Source organism: Schistocerca gregaria, chromosome 6, assembly GCF_023897955.1.
Source record: "Schistocerca gregaria isolate iqSchGreg1 chromosome 6, iqSchGreg1.2, whole genome shotgun sequence".
Taxonomy (NCBI): Eukaryota; Metazoa; Arthropoda; class Insecta; order Orthoptera; family Acrididae; genus Schistocerca; species Schistocerca gregaria.
Window position 1 is genome coordinate 588,632,635 of NC_064925.1, and position 21,475 is coordinate 588,654,109.

At 40.6% G+C, this 21,475-nt stretch overlaps 1 non-coding gene across 1 annotated transcript; it reads left to right on the top strand.

Moving 5' to 3' along the window:
- Window positions 1–5,108: 5,108 nt before the first annotated feature.
- Trnat-ugu (transfer RNA threonine (anticodon UGU)) lies at window positions 5,109–5,183 on the top strand. Its single transcript has one exon. It is a non-coding gene; the product is annotated as a tRNA-Thr (tRNA).
- The last annotated feature ends 16,292 nt before the right edge of the window (window positions 5,184–21,475 follow it).

A 21,475-nucleotide genomic window follows, 5' to 3' on the forward strand; every position in this document is an offset into this window, starting at 1 on the left:
CTCCAGTGGATGGTCGTACTACTGAGACCTTGATGCCTGGCATCAATAACAGATGGCAGCACAAGAGGTTGCCTTACGCCTACTGCCGAATTTTGCGATCTGTCGTAAGCCTGCGTAAGTACGTGGGGCCTTCCGTCTTAAGTGCAAGCATATCCATTGCGTTTTCTGCCGCGCGACTTGGGTGGAATGTTTCATTATTTCTGAAATATTATAGAAATGTTTTTCGTTGTATATCCTCACCATCGGTACTGAATTTACTGTAAAATTACTTGCTCACTTTTCGGAACTTCCGTTCATAGTAAATCGATACTATTTGAAGCCGTGGTAGACACGAGTCTAGTGTGCTTCACCTTCAGCACCTTCTGTGTCAGTCTCGGTTCCTATGTCGCTGATTTCACAACGAACAGTTCGTTGTCTACTGAGTATACTGTCTGTTGCACGACACTATCCCTCCCACGCTGCTAAATGTAGGTCGTCGGCAAAATATGACTGCAGTGGAACAAGGGCGTCTGCAGAAATTTCTCCAGCAGGTGGTGGTGGCATTGTTAGTGGTGTGTGTGTGTGTGTGTGTGTGTGTGTGTGTGTGTGTGTGTGTGTGGAGGCCATTACTATGAAATTCACACAGTCCAGACCGCCAAGGAAAATAAACCTTGTGATTTGGAAAGGGTGTTGATCTTATACCGCTTATACTGCATATTTCGAAATTCCACCTCTAAGGGGGATACACAGGAAATGAAAGGATTTTTGAAACATGTAGCTGTTAAGGTAATTTTGAAGCTAGGCAGACGAAAATTTGTTTCTGGTTTCTAGGTCAGAAATAAAGAAATATGTGTTCCAGTATTATTGGGAATTTAACCTCTATGAGGTGAAATAGTGGATGAACATTTTATTTTGAGATAAATAGTTATGGAAGAACTATGGAAGTATTTTTAGGGCTAAATCTACGAAAATTGGTATTTGACTTCAAGATTACAAATAAGAAAACACGTATTTCCGTGTTTTTGGAAGTTCAACCCCTAAGGGGATGAAATAGAGTGAGCTGGTGCGTTTCTGGCGCCAGTTTCCGTCGATCGTTGTTTCGATCTTTGAGTCGCGGTCCAGAGGACACTGCTCCCTAAGCGACTGTAGTAGTTCTCTGTGCAGCCCAACATCGGGCTTACCGCGCTTACACTGGACACAGTTGCCAACAAATCGCCTGCCATCGCCATATAGGTTGGGCCAAAACATGTGTTCCCGAACTCTGTTCAAGGTCTTGTAGAACCCCAAATGATCCCCTACCGCCGAATCGTGGAAATATCTGAGTGCCATGCTAACTCGTTCCTGTGGAATACAGACCTTCCCTTCACCACGGTTGTCTTCCCCTTTACACAAGACCCCACCCCCGAAGACCTCGCCATCCGCCAACTGCTGCCGAATCGGTCCCCACCCGGGGTCCTCGGCCTGTTTGCCGGCTAAGTCGCAGAAGAAGCCGGGAATCTCGGAGAGAAGGAAATTCACCCCAAGATCCGGCTCCACGTGGCCCTTGCCTTCCCCAGACTCTGCCGCGAACATACGGCTGAGAACGTCGCCAATTCATTGTCTCTGCCACTAATATGCCGAACCTGGAGATAAGTCTTGGCATCTTAACTTCGGTATGATTTTTAGCGATCTTATTAATCAAAGTTTAATGGCTGGCACTGGCCAAGTAACTCACGGAGGCTCATTGGTTTCAGTGCAGTTGCATTGCTCACCTGTTCTCCAGATAAGGTTGTGTAGTTTATGTCTCAAAAAAGTGTCTGCCCATGATGTGTTTTGTGTTAGAGATAATTGGCAGCGGTCGACGCTAGCATACAGGGAGCAGAGCACCACGGCGGCAGAGAGATATTTAAGGCCATGTCCTCTCCTTTACATCTTGGGTTATGTTGTCACTTTTGCGTGATTCCATTTTTCCGGTGCTGAACTATAGCATCCAAAGTTCAATTGCATTGCCAAGTTGAGTATATTTCTATGTCATTTTGTGCCTCGTGGATCTCTTGTATTGATTTGAATCCTTGGTCTGCTCGCGTCTATCGCCAATTCACACGAAATATTGAAGCAACCTTATTTTAAGGGTATTGTCATATAGTCATGTTATAGTTGTAATCTTTCTAAGAATATTGTTGATTAATCAACTGAGTAAGTAAATTTGAAGGTCCGTTTGGTCGAAATTAAAGGACCCCCTTAATTGTTTTAGTCACTTTTATATAGTTTTGTTTAGGAAAGTTGGCTATCCGAACGTTAAATTGCTGTATTCTTACGCTTAATCTGTTTCTCCCCTGATTGCAAGTAGTGAGAGTTCTGCTATGAATTTTATGGACATTTGTGCTATTTAAGTAAAGTTTTACCTAAGTATTTTTACCTAGTCATATTCAAATTTCAAGTTTTACGGGTCTCGTTCCACTTAACGAAATTTATTTATTATTTGTCCAACTGATCTGGCCTTGTAAGGCAGTCTCCTCTATTATTGTGATTGTGATTTTATAATGCTTTTGATTGTAATAAAATATGTAGCAACTACAACGGATTACTATTGTGATTTTGGTGTGTCACTACCATACCCCATTTCATAGAGGATGAAATGTTTCATGAAATATATGAAAACCTGTTTTTGATACATTCAACCATTAAGACGGGTGGAATGTAGGATGTAATGTTTTATGAAAGTATTTCAGTGCGAAGGAATTTTTAAAGCAAAATCTATGAAAATTGTGTTATTGAAAAATACGTGTTTCACTGTTTTTGGAACTACAACCTCCAAGAAGGTGCAATAGGGGCACAGGTTTCACTGACCCATAGCCTTCCAGCCCAACCTGCAAAGTATACGGACTTGAAATTTGTGGAAGGTGTAAATCTTACGCTGAAAGCGTCATTTAAGAAGAGATTGTTCGAAATTTCACTCCTAAGGAGGTGAAATATGGGTTGAAAGATTTTTTTGAATATGTCCCTATGTCCCTATTGAAGCTATAACTACAAAACTACGAAAATTGACATTTGGTGTCTCAGACAGAAACAAAAAAGAAACAGGATTTTAGCATTTTCCGAAATTCTTCCAGTGGGGGATAAAATAATTAGTGAAGGTTTTTCGAAAATAAATCATTATTAAAGAACTACTGAAGCCTTTTTATAGCTACATCTATGAAAATAGGTACTTGACATTTCGGTTGGAAGTAAAAAAAATGTGTTTCGTGGCTTTTGGAAATTTATCTGACTAATAGAGTGAAATAGGGGATGAAAAGTTTTATGAAATATTTCACTATGAAAGCATTTTTAGAATTAAATGGATGAAGATTTGAATTTGGCTCCTCGGTTCTAAATAGAAGAATACGTGTTTAACTGTTTTTGAAAACCCAACGGTGTGAGATGTTTCAGAAAAAGGTTCATTATGAAAGCATTACTAAATATATCAGACAATTCGTATTCGGCTAATGTGTTACAATTTTTAAAAACTACGTGTTTTTCTGGTTTTGGAACTTCGAGCATAAGGGGATGAAAATTTTAATGAAATATTTGTTGCGTTATATTAAAATATTTTAAATCTGCATCTATGAAAACCGGTATTTCACTTCTCAATTAGATATAAAGAAATATGCGTTAGGGAATGAAAGACTCTATGGATATCACCACAAGAATACAAAACGGCTTGATTAACAAAAACCTTGGACTCCAGCTGTCAGCATTGCCTTTTGGGCATTCAGTAAAAGACCATGCTTCAACGGCGTTAAGTTTAGAAAGTTTAGAAAGTGTTGCAGTTTATAAAAGACATAAGAAAACGATTAAAGAAAAAATTCTTTGCAGACCATGAACGGTCTATGCAAGTAAAGAAGCGGATGATAAGCTAGCTCTTTATGCAAATGAGTTGGTCAGTTTAAGTTCCGAGACATGTCATGCAGCAGGAACGGAATCCTATAGTTGCTACGATTGGCTAAAGGAAAAGTTTTGCAGAATCACGCAAAATCACTTCTGCAAGTGGCTGAGAATCTCGTAATGAATAAAAATTCTGTACTGAGAATTCCAAGGTGGGAGATGCAAGATTCCTCCCCCCCCCCCCTTCCCCCTCCTCACAATGCTATCCTTCTTTACCTACAGCAAAAAATAAATAAATAAATAAAACTAGAGAAATTTCTACTGTGAAACTATTTGCATACAAGAGAACGGCCCTTGAAATTTAACTCTTCAAAGTTTTAAGCCCTGATCATTCCGGATATTGATCAGAAAGTGTTAATCCACCTGTGAAACCTGAGTATATAATCCCTGTGACATTTGATCAACGGTGTTCCATAAGGACAGGTTCTCATTCAAAACGTTCGAAAATTCAATTTCTTTGTAGTTGCAATTTTTAAAGGTGTACTTGTCTAGATCCTTGGAACGGAAAGGTTTTTATTTTTTTAATCCGTGCTTTACAAAAGTTTCTACAGCCCATTGTTTGAAGCAGTGTCATGGCCGCCATGAGCCGCGCGGGGTACCCGCCATGTCTCCAACGCCTTGTCACGGTTCGCGCGGCTCCCCCCGTTGGAGGTTCGAGTCCTCCCTCGGGCATGGTTGTGTGTGTGTTGACCTTAGCATAAGTTACTGTAAGTAGTGTGCAAACATACGGACTGATGGTTCAAATGGCTCTGAGCACTTTGGGACTTAAGATCTGAGGTCATCAGTTTCCTAGAACTTAGAACGACTTAAACCTAACTAACCTAAGGAAATCACACACATCCATGCTCGAGGCAGGATTTGAACCTGCGACCGTAACGTTCGCGTGGCTCCCGACTGAAGTGCCTACAACCGCTCGGCCACATCGGCCGGTCTATCATGTATTCTAGAAGAGCTGCACGGTCGTCAGTGGCGCCTGTTCTTTCGAGAACAGTTACTATCTTCATATCTATGGTTAAACGTTTCCCAGCCATTGACCTTCGTCTGTGCGAATGCGCACAGGCTGCCGGAACTCTTACGGGAATCGTCACCTTAGTGTGAGCCAGTAATGAGTGGATGGACAAATACCTATTAAGTACATTACTTAATCGGATTGTGGACGGTTTGGGATGTGAGTCTCACGGGAAGCGTGCGAGGGATGAATTCCTGCAGTCGTGCTGTTCATTTGTGCCCTCGATAGCTCAGATGGATTGAGCGTCTGCCTTGTAAGCAGGAGATTCTGGGTTCGAGTCCCAGTAGGGGCACACTTTTCAGCTGTCCCCATCGAAGTATATCAACAACACCTGTCGGCAGCTGAGGGTTTCAATTAATTATCAGTTGTGAAGGTGATTCGATGAACCCTTTGCCAGGCACTTAAATGTGTTTTGCAGGGTATCCATATAGATGTAGATGATAACTCGTCCCGTGTCGCACGTGCTCAAAATGATTCATACTGCAGAATGCATGCAAACATACTCACCGAAAATACGGACGAATATCAAGTGCAGGCTGCCGAGTGCTGCATATCCAGCTTTGACAGATCGGCTTTTCCTGCCAAGAAGAACAGGAAGTTGCTGTCTAGGAACAATCAGAGGTAGAGGAAGGGTTGATAAATACTCCTTGACTTGCAGACTAAACGTAAATAACGAAAATACATTTTTGGTAAAAATTGGTCAAAACATAATCGGTTGCCCTCCGTATTGGATTAGCTGTTTTGAATATTGAAAATCTGACTTCAGATTCGTTTTCAGCGACATTAAAAATATATATGTAACACTCAGTTCATGCAAATCGAAGTAATAATATAGCTAAATGTTTTCCCTAAACTTTGAACACATTTTTTTCGGGTAACTATTTTCTCAGAACGGCATGCAGCATAAAGTAAAAGTGGTTCGTTCTCTTAACATCTACCTCTGACCCCTAAAAGTAAACACTTTTCTTAGGAACTTATAGCTATAATATGACATTTGTTAATATTAACTAATTTTTGTGTAGGCATAAGGAGTGAAACAAACCCTCAAAAATCGAACTCAAAGTTCGAATTAGCACTGTATCGTTAAATTTAAGGTTGTTTCATTGCGGTTAGGTATACGCTCCCATAAATTTTATGTTTTATCGACTGATGTTGTCCATTTTCAATTTCAGAGGAATAATGTAGTATCAACTGATGTTACCCATTTTTGAATTCAGGTAACATATGAGGTGCCACACTGCACGCGCTCTGCGTACTCCAGTCTCGCAGGCCCTTGATCAAATCATAATTACGGGCGCCATTTTTTATTGAAAATCTAAAATTAAGCTCATAGTATTATCACTCGTAATTCCCAAACAGATCTTTCGAATGTATTTTCATTGTCTCAAAATGAATTTCAAATGTACCCTTTTTTGCTCATTTGTATGAGAACCTGGCCGTAACGCCGGAATATAGTCACGAGATTTTTTTTTCAGAGACGCTGTACGTTCGCGAGAAGACTTTCGTTCTGCGCGTGTCGAAGGACATTCCTCAGATATTACTGTGTGTGTGCTACTCAGTCGTGCCATTTAAGTGTACATCTTTGCATAGTTTTCCTTTCACGATGTAAACAGTGTTCCGCTCAGTTGCTAACTGGCCAGTGAGTGGTTCCGAAGGTATCGGATGTGCGGTGCGTTCGGTCTGCTAGGACAACAGCAGACTAGCGTGGTGCGATGGCAGAAGCAGACACTGAGGGAGCTAGCTGCTGGGACGCCAGCGAACAATTTATGCCAAGTAAGACGAAGAGGACTATTCTAAAATTACGAGCCGTCTCAAAAGTGTTTACCATTGGTAAATCTTGCTGTTGAGTCTGACAAAACTGGCAGTTTTGCCTAGAGATACATTAGAGAGAGCTACAGGAAATCCCCCCACCCCCCTCAATGAATTTTTGGTTGTGATGACAGGCCGATTGGTAGTGTAGCCCGAGATCTAAGTTAGGTTGGAAGGTGGTAATTTGATTGAGAGTTGTTTACGCCAACGATTATGAATGCCGACTAAACGTTGTGCGAGCAGATTGCCCTGTAGCGTAGCCTAGCGTTTCCGTCCGCGCCACATTTAACACACTTTCTCTAACTGTGTACAAAAGTCTCACAACAGCCACGATAACTACGTTTCTGGTGGGGGGAGGGTAGAGTCCACTATGTAACTTTCACTTTAAATTTTAGTAACCGCATAAACTAACCGAAATAGAAGCGTAATTTTAACTATATTTCCTTTTGTGGGAAAATAATGGTTCTCCTCTTTTGGCAGCAACTGTAATATGTAGGCGACTTATTAGTTTTTTTTAACTCTGAATCATGATCTCAATAGACGCAGTGCTTTTTTTACGTTACTTGATTTGTGGTCTATAGTAAACAATGCAACGAATTGGTAAATTCTTTGAAGTTTGACGTGTGTTACATAGACGACGTCTGCAATGTTCGTAAGGCCAAGTTTGCATATATTCGGTATCTGTTTTTTTGGCCATGTACTGTATAATTAAAGGGAGGAGGATTATGTTCAAGGAGCAGTGCATTAGCGGTCTATGGAGAAATTGAGAATTTGGATCTAAAGAACGGCATGCTCGGGCTGTTCGTGCTATTCTGTTGACCACTGTGTAATTCGGACACAGTGATCATTGCCTCTCCCTCGTAACCAGGGGACTCGGGTGCTAATCCTGGTCTGGCACAAATTTTCAACAGTGCCCATTGACTAAAGTCTGTGCCCATTGTCAGCTAATGTCATTGTTTCGGTGTTAAATTGTATTTTGTTCACGATACGTAGTTTGGCTTTTTCATGGATAACAGCTTTGAAAAGCGTACAGGTTATATTGATATTTGCTCGTCGTTAGTCCAAGGCAACTATAGCGATTTATAAACACAGTTGTAGTTCGTATTAAGCCTACATACGTAATTGTGTCCTGTGTTTCTTTACCAAGAACTACTTCGTAAGTAATTCCCCTGTAGTGGTATTTTGTTTAAATATTTATAGACTGCAGGCTTGGATGAAATATGAAACACATGTCCGAAGTTCCTGTTGATACTGCAGATACTGTTTCATCCGTACTAGGGGCCAAAACATTTCATCTAATACAGAAGGACACAATTTGTCTCGAGATTTGGCAATTTTTCGTAATAGAGGCCTTGCTTCGATATATTTTTCTCTAATTCTTGTTTGGATTTAATCTTAAAACACACTAACTCTTCCACCACTTATTCGATATGTGGTTTTATCCATTTCGTAGCCTAGAGTTCCTAAACGGTCGATAATATTAATGATTTCCTTTCTGAATTATATTTTCTGTAAATCTCCTGTTTATGGTTATTGCTAACATGTTTCACGTTCTCACTTTTATTATTTTTATTTTTCTAGTTTTGTGCCTTGTAGCCAAATTTTCTTTGAATCTGGTTTTTAATTCTGAAATAGTAACAGTTGAAGGTCAAGAGAAGATTGCGGTCTATTTGAGGAGAGTGGCTTGGAGATTTTTTATAACAGACGTATACAGGTCATGGGGATCCTTACATATATACATTTACTTCGAGTGTGATGTAGCCCATTCTCTTGTCATGATCTCGGCTGTATCGTAGCACATTGTCTCGGTTAGGTTGGAGATTTCTGTTGAGAGTTGCCGAAGGCAACGAAAGTGATTACAAAGTAAAGACTGTGCTAACAGAACGATCTGTAGCGTAGTCCAACACGTTCTTTCTGTCCTTTTAAAGCCTCTTTTAATTAAAAATAACTAAAGCTGCAAGATACAATCACAAAAACTGTATTACGTAATAGAGTAATCCCAGACTATTGTTGTGTAAGTTGTGTGCGTACACTATTTTTTTTGTCAGTGAATATACATTTTTTTACTCATTTGCTGGGTTTCAATTTTCCCCGTTTTCTGGCAAAAAACCTTTTCCTGTGAAGGGCCCATTTGCTTGTCGGTTATATTTGTGACTTTCTCGATGGTCAGTAATTTCCTGATAGTCCATCCACCGGCGTCATTGTTAACATCGGATATAGATTTTAGTATTAGGAAGGCTAATATGAAGCTAATGCATAAGTAGGTCTAATAATTAATAAAAATAGGAATGCGGGTAAGCTACTACAAACAGCATAGTGAACGCATTGTTGTGGCCAAGATAGCCACGAATCCCACGCCTACCAAAGTCGTAAAAGTAGTCCGCAGATGATGAAGAAATTGATGAAATGTGTGATGAGATAAAAGAAATCATTCGGATAGTGATGGGAGATGAAAATTTAATATTAATGGGTGACTGGAATTCGACAGTAGGAAATGGAAGAAAAGGAAACGTAGTAGGTGAATATGGAATGGGGGTAAAAAATGAAAGAGGAAGCCGCCTGGTAGGTTTTTGCCCAGAGCATAACTTAATCATAGCTAACACTTGGTTCGAAAATCATGAAAGAAGATTGTATACGTGGAAGAGACCTGGAGATACTGCAATATTTCAGATAGATTATATAATGGTAAGACAGATTTTTAGGAACCAGATTTTAAATTGTAAGACATTTCCATGGCCAATGTGGACTCTGATCCCAATATATTGATTATGAACTGTAGATTAAAACTGGAAAAAGGTGGGAATTTAAGGAGATGGGACCTGAAAGAACTGACAGAATCAGAAGTTGTAGAGTGTTTCAGGAAGAGCATTAGGGAACGATCTACAGGAATGGAGGGAAAGTAATACAGTGTGATGGAGGATCTGAGTGGTGTACTGTCAAGGGGGAGGGGGTTCCTCAGGGATCAGTGTTGGGGCCGCTCCAGTTCCTTATTTATATAAATGATATGCCCTCAAGTATTATGGGTAACTCTAAAATATTTCTGTTTGCTGATGACACTAGCTTGGTCGTAAAGGATGTTGTGTGCAACATTGACTCTGTTTCAAGTAGTGCAGTACATGACCTCAGTTCATGGCTTGTAGAAAATAAACTAACGTTAAATCACAGTAAGATTCAGTTTTTACAGTTTCTAACACACAATTCAACAAAACCTGACGTTTTAATCTCACAGCATGGGCATATGATTAGTGAAACTGAACGGTTCAAATTCCTAGGTGTTCAAATAAATAGTAAGGCTTTGTGGAAAGCCCACGTTCAGGATCTTGTTCAAAGACTTAATACTGCCATTTTCACTATTCGAATGGTTCCGAAAGTGAGTGATACTTCGACAAGTAAATTAGTCTACTTTGCTTATTTCCATTCACTTATGTCGTATGGTATTATGTTTTTGGGTAACTCTTCCCATTCTAGAAGGATATTTTTGGCTCAGAAACGGGAGGTTCGGGCAAAAAGTGGTGTGAGTTCACGATCCTCTTGTCGACCTCTGTTCAGGGAGTCTGGGTATTTTGACATTGGCCTCTCAATATGTATATTCCTTATTGTCGTTTCTTGTTACCAATATTAGTTTATTTCCAACAATAAGCAGCTTTCACTCGGTTAATACTCGGCAGAAATCAAACCTCCATTTGGATCGGACTTCATTAACTCATGTGCAAAAATGTGTGCAGTATACTGCTGCATCAATTTTCAATAAGCTGCCACTCGAATTCAAAACTCTTAGCAGTAATCCACGCGCTTTCAAATCGAAACTGGAGTGTTTCCTCATGGGTCACTCCTTCTATTCTGTCGAGGAGTTAATTGAAAAATTAAGCTGATTCTCATTGTACTGCTGATAGCGTTTGCTTAAACTTATCCACTGATTTTCTCTCAGGTTCATGAATATGTATTTTTATCTGTTATTACTTTTATGTTGTAAGTTCATGTGTCGCCCTAACCGCCGTCTGCTTCACGTCTGCTGTGCAGCGAGCTACCTTAATTTAAGTATTAACTGTATTTTTCTTACTTGTCACTTCTTCTTCCGTGTGTTTTTGCTTTTAGGAAGCTTTAATTGTCGAGTGCTAGTAATAGAGTTACATAGATTTCGTGTTTGTTTTGGATACAGTCAGAGAGAGTCCTTGTAGTCAGCCATAGTGCCAGTAGTGCTAGTGTTTGTTTTGAATACAGTCCAGAGACAGGTAGTGCTATTTTCATTGTTTTCCACAAGAAGTGGTTAGCAATCACAGTTTAGTCAGTAATCAATCGCCTTTAGTGAATTAGCAGTCTACTTAAAAGTTGATTAAGTCTCTTCGGTAAATTGATTCCTTAGGATGGATAGGATGTGTGACTGCTGTGTACGGACGCTGGCCACTCTTCGCGAACAGCTGAGCGTGTTGATGGCCGCGGTCAGCCGTCTTCAGGCTGCTGCCTCGGAGTGTAGCGGCAGTGGGGAGTCTGGTGTGTCACATGGTGCACCCCAGGTATTAGATGCTTCACCCACTGTCCCTGCTGTCGAGAGATCTTCGCGGGTACCGGGCGCGGTTGGGCCACCCTCTCCCCAAGGGGAGTGGCGGGTTCAGTGGCGTTCGCGGCGCACGAGGCGGAGGGCCAATGTGGAGGCTGGCCGTGTGGCATCGCCCGCTCTGCCTGTGAATGGACATGTGGCTGCTCCTTCAGCAAGGTCCGAGCAGGCACACGGGGGGAGGGGTTTATTAGTTATTGGGAGCTCCAACGTTAGGCTAGTGATGGAGCCCCTTAGGGAAATGTTATAGTTCTGGGAGGAGATTTTAATTTTGCTGGATATAGACTGGGAGACTCAAACGTTCATAACGGGTAGCAGGGACAAAGAATCCATTGAAATATTTTTAAGTGCTTTATCTGAAAACTACCTTGAGCAGTTAAACAGAGAACCGACTCGTGGCGATAATATATTAGACCTTCTGGTGACAAACAGACCCGAACTATTTGAATCAGTTAATGCAGAACAGGGAATCAGCGATCATAAAGCGGTTACTGCATCGACGATTTCTGCCGTAAATAGAAATATTAATAAGGTAATAAGATTGTTCTGTTTAGCAGAAGTGACAAAAAGCAGATTACAGAGTACCTGACGGCTCAACACAAAAGTTTTGTCTCAAGTACAGATAGTGTTGAGGGTCAGTGGACAAAGTTCAAAACCATCGAACAATATGCGTTAGATGAGTATGTGCCAAGGAAGATCGTAAGAAATGGAAAAGAGCCACCGTGGTACAACAAACGAGTTAGAAAACTGCTGCGGAAGCAAAGGGAACTTCACAGCAAACATAAACATAGCCAAAGCCTTGCAGACAAACAAAAATTACGCGAAGCGAAATGTAGTGTAAGGAGGGCTATGCGAGAGGCTTTCAATGAATTCGAAAGTAAAGTTCTATGTACTGACTTGGCAGAAAATCCTAAGAAATTTTGGTCCTATGTCAAAGCGGTAGGTGGATCAAAACAAAATGTCCAGACACTCTGTGACCAAAATGGTACTGAAACAGAGGATGACAGACTAAAGGCCGAAATACTAAATGTCTTCTTCCAAAGCTGTTTCACAGAGGAAGACTGCACTGTGCTTCCTTCTCTTGAAGTCGCACAGTTGACAAAATGGTAGATATCGAAATAGACGACAGAGGGATAGAGAAACAATTAAAATCGCTCAAAAGAGGAAAGGCCTCTGGTCCTGATGGGATACCAGTTTGATTTTACACAGAATACGCGAAGGAACTTGCCCCCTTCTTGCAGCGGTGTACCGTAGGTCTCTAGAAGAGCGAAGCGTTCCAAAGGATTGGAAAAGGGCACAGGTCATCCCCGTTTTCAAGAAGGGACGTCGAACGGATGTGCAGAACTATAGACCTATATCTCTAACGTCGATCAGTTGTAGAATTTTGGAACACGTATTATGTTCGAGTATAATGCCTTTTCTGGAGACTAGAAATCTACTCTGTAGGAATCAGCATGGGTTTCGAAAAAGACGGCCGTGTGAAACCCAGCTCGCGCTATTCGTCCACGAGACTCAGAGGGCATTAGACACGGGTTCACAAGTAGATGCCGTGTTTCTTGACTTCCGCAAGGCGTTTGACACAGTTCCCCACAGTCGTTTAATGAACAAAGTAAGAGCATACGGACTATCAGATCAGTTGTGTGCTTGGATCGAGGAGTTCCTAGATAACAGAACGCAGCATGTCATTCTCAATGGAGAGAAGTCTTCCGAAGTAAGAGTGATTTCAGGTGTGCCGCAGGGGAGTGTCATAGGACCGTTGCTATTCACAATATTCATAAATGACCTGGTGGATGACATCGGAAAGTCTCTGAGGCTTTTTGCAGATGATGCTGTGGTGTATCGAGAGGTTGCAACAATGGAAAATTGTACTGATATGCAGGAGGATCTGCAGCGAACAGACGCATGGTGCACGGAATGGCAATTGAATCTCAATGTAGACAAGTGTAATGTGATGCGAATGTATAGAAAGATAGGTCCCTTATCATTTAGCTACAAAATAGCAGGTCAGCAACTGGAAGCAGTTAATTCCATAAATTATCTGGGAGTACGCATTAGGAGTGATTTAAAATGGAATGTTCATATAAAGTTGATCGTCGGTAAAGCAGATGCCAGATTGAGATTCATTGGAAGAATCCTAAGGAAATGCAATCCGACAACAAAGGAAGTAGGTTACAGTACGCTTGTTCGCCCACTGCTTGAATACTGCTCAGCAGTGTGGGATCCACACCAGATAGGTTTGATAGAAGAGATAGAGAAGATCCAACGGAGAGCAGCGCGCTTCGTTGCAGGATCATTTAGTAATCGCTAAAGCGTTACGGAGATGATAGATAACCTACAGTGGAAGACTCTGCAGGAGAGACGCTCCGTAGCTTTGCATGGGCTTTTGTTGAAGTTTCGAGAACATACCTTCACCGAAGAGTCAAACAGTGTATTGCTCCCTCCTACTTATATTTCGCGAAGAGACCACGAGGATAAAATCAGAGAGATTAGAGCCCACACAGAAGCATACCGAGAATCCTTCTTTCCACGTACAATACGAGACTGGAATAGAAGGGAGAACGGATAGAGGTACTCAGGGTACCCTCCGCCACACACCGTTAGGCGGCTTGCGGAGTACGGATGTAGATGTAGATACTGACACGTTCCATGACCTTGAAGATTTGCTCCTCAATTTGGGCCTACGGAACTTGACATGCGCAGAGAAAGAGGGTAACAGAAGATATATTGAATTTAATTTATGAAAGGAGAAAATACAAAAATGCAGTAAATTAAGCCGGCAAAAAGAAATACTAATGTCTCAAAATGAGATCGACAGGAAGTGCAAAATGGCTAAGCAGGGATATCTAGAGGACAAACGTAAGGATGTAGAGGCGCATATCACTAGGGGTAAGATAGATACTGCCTACAGGAAAATTAAAGAGACCTTTAGAGAAACGAGATTCACTTGTATGCATATCTAGAGCTCAGATGGAAACCCTGTTATCAGCAAAGAAGGGAATGCAGAAAGGTGGAAGGTGTATATAGAGGATCTATACAAGGGCAGTGTACTTCAGGACAATATAATGGAAATGGAAGAGGATGTAGATGAAGATGAAATGGGAGATGACATACTGCGTGAAGAGTTTGACAGAGCACTGAAAGACCTTAATCGAAACAAGATCCCGGGAGTAGGCAACATTCCATTAGAACTACTGACAGCCTTGGGAGACCCAACTCTGACTGAACGTTACCGTCTGATGAGCAAGATGCATGAGACAGCCGAAATACCGTCAGACTTCAAGAAGAATGAAATAATTCCAATTTCAAAGAAATCAGGTGTTGACAGATGTGAAAATTAGCGAACTATCAGTTTAATAAGTCACAGCTGCAAAATACTAACGCAAATTCTTTACAGACGAATGGAAAAAATGGTAGAAGCCGACCTCAGGGAAGACCAGTTAGGATTCCGTAGAAATACTGGATCATGTGAGGCAATACTGATCCTACGACTTACCTTATTAAGTAGATTAAGGAAAGGCAAACATTTGTAGACTTAGAGAAATCTTTTGACAATGTTGACTGGAATACTCTCTTTCAAATTCTGAAGGTGGCAGGGGTAAAATACAGGGAGCGAATTCAATTTACAATTTGTACAGAAAGCAGGTGGCAGTTATAAGAGTCAAGGGATATGAAATTGAAGCAGTGGTTGGGAAGGGAATGAGACAGGGTTGTAGACTATCCCCAATGTTATTCAATCTGTTTATTGAGCAAGCAGTAAAGGAAACAAAAGAAAAATTCTGAGTAGAAATTAAAATCCATGGATAAGAAACTAAAACCTTGAGGTTTGCCGATGACTTTGTAATTCAGAGACAGCAAAGAACCTAGAAGAGTAGCTGAACAGAATGAAGTGTCCTGAAGGGATGATATAAGATCAGCATCAATAAAAGCAAAACGAGGATAATGGAATGTAGTCGAATTAAGGTGGGTGATGCTGAGGGAATTAGATTAGGAAATGAGACATTTAAAGTAGTAAAGGAGTTTTGCTATTTAGGGAGCAAAATAACTGATGACGGTCGAAGTAGAGAGGAAATAAAATGTAGACTGTCAATGGTAAGAAAAGTGTTTCTAAAGAAGAAAAATTTGCTAACATCGAGTATAGCTTTAGGTATCAGGAAGTCTTTTCTCCGAGTATTTGTATGCAGTGTAGCCACGTATGGAGGTGAATAATGGACAATAAATAGTTTGAACATGAAGAGAATAGAAGCTTTCGAAATGTGGTGCTACAGAAGAATGCTGAAGATTAGATGGGTAGATCACATAACTAATGTGGAGGTATTGAATAGGATACGGGAGAAGAGAACTTTGTGGCACAACTTGACTAGAAGATGGGGTCGGATGGTAGGACACGTTCTGAGGCATTAAGGGATCACGAATTTAATATTGGAGGGCAGCGTGGAGGGTAAAAATCGAGGAGGGAGTCCAGGAGATGAATACACTAAGCAGATTCACAAGGATGTAGGTTGCAGTGGGTACTGGGAGATGAAGCTTCCAGACGATACAGTAGCATGGAGAGCTGCATCAAACCAGTCTGTGGACTGAAGACAACAACAACAACAACAACAACAAGGTATTTGTGTGATGTGTAACCTTCAACAGAAGTGGGGCAGACAAGAGGGTTAGATTATATGTACTTTCCATTGAAATTGATCCATAATGGGGAGATACTCAATGGGAAAATAATATGCTAATTTACTATCCACAGACCGCAAATGGACTGATCATGAACGAGGAATGAAAATTTAGTCACACTTCTGATTGTACACGTATTATTTGACCCCCCCCCCCCTCTCTCTCTCTCTCTCTCTCTCTCTCTCTCTCTCTCTCTCTCTCTCTCTCTCTCTCTCACACACACACACACACACACACACACTCTCTCTCTCAATCGCGCGCGCGCGCTAGTTCTAATAAATAATTCAATTCATTAATGGTGTCGGAGGAGATGGTTAGCAAGAAATACTTTAGGCTCCTCGTAAACTGAAATCTGTCAGTAGTAAAGCTTTTTGTGGCTGCTGGCAAGTTATTGAAAACATCGTTCTCCTTAATGATGGAGACTTTCTTGCACCAAAGTAATTAACTTACCAATTTTTGTGGAGATTATTCACTTCTAGTTATGACTTCATGAAATGAGCTGTTGATTTGAAAATATTCATTTGTTTTTAAACACAATATTCACGGGGAGAACGTATCTTCCATCTCCACCATGTTAACTGATCTATTTATATGATCCTTATTCTAAGTTGTGTTATATTAACGGTAAAACACAAAACATTACTTACATGCATTTCCACTGTTTTCCAACAAGCTGACAATTTTTCATGAATAATATATTAATACTGAAATTTTTAGAAAAATTTTGAAAGAGAGGTTTTGCAGGCAAATTTCAAAAATAAAAAGACCATAGTGTTCATTATAATACAACTTCTCCATGGTTTTTAATTCCTACTCCGAAGTTTTCTTTTGTTTTCTTTACTGCTTGCTCAGCAAACAGATTGAATAACATCGGAGATAGGCTACAACCCTGTCTCACTCCCTTCCCAACCGCTGCTTCCCTTTCATATCCCTCGACTCTTCATGCCCTCGAGTAAGAAAACTGACCGTTAGAATTCCATGGTTCTGGGATAAATGGTTTGAGAGGAAAGGTACATTTAGTTAGAAAAGTTACGGAAAATTTAAAGTTGCATTGCACTTAACGTCGTACATGCACTCATTTAAATTCATAGTTTCTTTCACTTTCCAATAGTATGCATGCTGTACAAAAACATAACATTTGTTTCATGATATTTACTTTTTTATTTCTTGCAAGTCTTCTAGAACTTCTCTCGAAAACTTTGTGGGTAGATCTTGGCATTTGTTTTGTTCAGAAACGTTATTACTGTAGCAAACAACTGACTACGAGACAAGAAAAAATGTATTCAATAGGTGAAAGCTCAAAAAATACGGGTAAAATGTCCCTAGGCTTATCATCTCAAAGAAGAGATGGCACAGAGGAACAAGTGGGCATGTCTTACATAGCAAGCTGCCATTTAAACCGACATTTTAGTACCTTCAAATAAGGATTTGGAATAAAATACTTTCATATTCGCACTAAGTGTAAATCAAACTGGTACAGTCACCAATAAACAAAATTATTTTCATTGTTTTCGGGGTTCCTTTTGCCTTTCGGAATAAATATATTGCGAATCAGCAGTTAACATGCCTGGTTCCCCAAACAGGAGACGACTAGAAACTTCCGAAATGTGGTGGTGTAGAAGAATGCTAAAAAAGTTTTGATCGAATAGCTGATGGGGAGATACGAAATCAGATTAGGGAGCAGAGAAATTAATGGCACAAATTGACAAAAAGAAGCGATCGTGGGTAAATGTCATATTTCGATTCAACCCATCCGCTGTGACCCACGACGTTCTGCATTACTTTGATTAGTTGCATTTCGAAGGATACCAGTGGCCTTATTAAATGTTAACTGGGATTGCCTTCGTTTCTAGAGCAATTTATAACGTTCGTTAACTATGATTTTTTTCGGAATATATCGTGATGAACTCTGGGAGGAACCACAGAACACAGCTTAAATTGTCGTTGAAGAAACGAGTAGTGATTGTATTTTTATCTTTCTTATCCGACACGTTGGGGAATCCAAGGTATAATGGGGTACACAGTTGAAAACTTTGATTAAATGTACAAAATTGATAAATAAGAGAGTTACAAATTTTTATATGAACACATTATGATGTATTAATCACAAAAATATAAGAACATTGCCATAAAATAAAACAACAATATTTTCTCACTCAAAAACAGAAATTTATATCATTTGCACGCGGCAGAATGGGGTGGTAAATACAAGTGATTACAAAAACGTGTAAAATTATCGGAAATGCAGAAAATATTGGCTTGCTCGGTATTTTTTTTAGTTTAAAGTGAGTATTAATGTCAAACTACAGTTTTCATGTATCGTATCCTTTTCTTGAGGCTGTTTACAAAATTCACACACGGGGAGACACTCATCATCTTCGCTATCTATTCCTGCACAAGAATCGTGTGTCCATTTTTTGCACGTGGAACAAGCGACCCAACCTCCAACTGATTTTGAATATAACCCACCACAATATACACACTGACAGTCAGAACTTACCTCATAATCACTCTCGTTAGTATAGTATTCTTACTCCTTTCTTCCATTTATCTTCAGGCTCTTTCTCTCGTTTTTGAGTTCTTAATTTTATTCTCTTTCGCAAAAAGTTTTCTGTTTGCTCTTTCTTCTTTGTCAAAGTTCTTTTTTCTATTTCTCCCATTCATGACTTTTAACTCTTTTTTGTACGGCGAATCAGTTAAAACAACGTTGTTCCCCCTTTTCAGTCTCGCTCTTTTCTTGCTTTCGTTAACTTTTGACAAGAAAATCAGAATCTCAGGTGAAATATGAAATGAGGAGGTTGTGTTGTCAGTTGTCATCCAAGAGCACCCAAGATTAGAACAATTAGCCCCAATAACTTTGTTATTCTTAGGCTACAGTTCATTGTAACAATTCGCTGAAACCTCGTCCCCTTGATTATCCAGCCCGTTTGAGTCGTCTTTTTCAGCTGGTGTGCTAGTTGGAGGCAATTCCAATTGTTCAGATATAATAACCCCTTCATCTGACGGCCTATCACGTCCGCTGTCAGTTGTGTGTGCCGATAGGAAGTGTGCGTCTTGAATATAGATGGGTCCGTGGGCCATATTGCAGTAGCTTCGAAACCTTTAATAGCGGTTTTCATTGTTGCGCTTTAGACGAAAGCTGAACCAAAAAGCGTTGAAATTTGAAATATAGTTACGACTTTCGCTGCATGGTTCCGTAGCCATTTTCGAAGCTGATCACTATAACGAGGATTTATAAAACAAACATCAAGCGGCTGAAGTCTGTGAGAGCAATGTGGTGGTAAAGAAACGCCACTCTCCCTCGCGTAGTCCATAACGTCATTGTTCGTGGTATGAGCTGAGTGGCCATCTGATATAAGGAGAACTGGGACGTGCTTTGATGTCTTAGAAAATACCACTAATTGTGGAAACCATACAAAGAATGACTTTGTGGCCATCCATGCGGTGCTGTGGACCTCAGCGCAACCTCCTTCTGTCAGTCCTAACTCAAATTCTTTCTGCTTCTTCTTTAGTGGAAAAATAATCGTAGGAGGAATGTCAGCTCCGCTTGCTGACGTACTAATGAGGATGGTTGCAGTTTCGCCCCTTTCTGCAGAGGTTAACGATCGCACTGGACGGTTCCCTTTGCAAGCTGCGCTGTTCGATTGGTTTTTAGCATTAACCGAGACGCCTGTTTCATCACAATTAGTTATTTGAGAAGTCATTAGTTTGTGATTGTCAGTTACATTTGTTAGCAACGAAAAAAACCTATCGACAGCTACTTTATTAAAATCAATGATTCTTGTACCAGATAATGCTTCGGGCTTGCGAACAAACCCGCATTTGCTTCTTCATTGTTTCGTGATGTAATAAAGATTTCGATTTGTTTTGCTCGAAATTTTCGAAAAGGTATCTGTAAAAACGTGCAAAAATTGAAATGGCAAAACTGTGCACCTGCCGAAATACGAGTGCGTATACTCATTTGAAAACATTTTCCTACACCGCTTCTGATACGCTAGAGGTTACCGCACAGTAAACAACAATTGTAGTTGACCGTTTGCCTGCATCGTATAAAGTACGGCCAAAAAAATATTTTTGTAGGGGGGACACATCATCTCATCCTAAATGGAGAGTTCATCTATACGTGTAAAAGTAACCACTTGTGCCAGAGGGAAGTGTGTTGGGAGCCTTATTGTTCCTGTTGTATATTAACATTACAGATAATATAAGTAAGCTCACATATTTCGAAAATGATGCCGATATCGACATTGAGGTAACAAAGGTCGTGTGAAGCGATATGCACATACAGGGGATAGTAAAAATGTGACCACCTATACTTGCATCTACATGGATACTCTGCAAGTCACATTTAAGTGCATGGCAGATTGTTCATCGAACCACCTTCACAAGTCTCTATTATTCCAATCTCGCATAGCACCCGGAAAGAATGATCACCTGTGTCTTTCCATACGAGCTCTGACTTCCCTTATTTTATCGTTGTGGTCGTTTCTACCTACGTAGGTCGGTGTCAACAAAATATTTTCGCATTCGGAGGAAAAAGTTGGTGATTGGAATTTCGTGAGAAGATACTGTCGCAACGAAAAACGCTTTTCTTTTAATGATGTCCAGCCCAAATCCAGTATCATTTGTGTGACACACTCTCTCATATTTCGCGATAATAGAAAACGTGCTGCCTTTCTTTGGACTTTTTCGATCTACTCCGTAAGTCCTATCTTGTAAGGATCCCACATCTTCCAGCAGTATTCTAAAAGAGGACGGAGAAGCGTAGTGTAGGCAGTCTCCTTTGTAGGTCTGTTACGTTTTATAAGTGTCGTGCCAATAAAACGCAGTCTTTGGTTAGCCTTAACCGCAACATTTTCTATGTGTTCTTTCCAATTTAAGTTGTTCGTTATTGTATAATAATAATGGCGTGTGACGAGGGCCTCCCATCGGGTAGCCCGTTCGCCTGGTGCAAGTCTTTCGATTTGACGCCACTTCGGCGACTTGCGCGTCGATGGGGATGAAATGATGATTAGTACAACACAACACCCAGTCCCTGAGCGGAGAAAATCTCCGACCCAGCCGGGAATCTAACCCGGTCTTTTAGGATTGACAGTCTGTCGTGCTGACCACTCAGCTACCGCGGGCGGACGTTAGTTATTGTAACACCTAGTTATTTAGTTGACTTTACGGCTTTTAGATTAGACTGCAACTTCTCTGATAGTGATTCGTCCATTCTGCTTCACCAGCAATATTGCGGGATCAGTAACGACCTGATTTGCGGATATTGCGGGCGTACCTTAACTGGCTTCTGTCTTTATTGATTAGCGGCTACCTTTGAAATGGTTGTACCACTCCTTTAGCCCTGCAGTACCCATTACTTTGTCCACAAACACACGATGGTTTCAACTTGAGAATTGCCAAGCTTGGAGCCAAATGTGATGTAAAGACGTCATTTTGCTCAGAATACTAAATCCAACGTGTACCACTTGCAAGCGTTCCAAAGTAGTGGAGAAAATCAGGTATGTGTGCTAAATATGCCTGAAAACATGAGCGCATGCGCGCCCTGATAC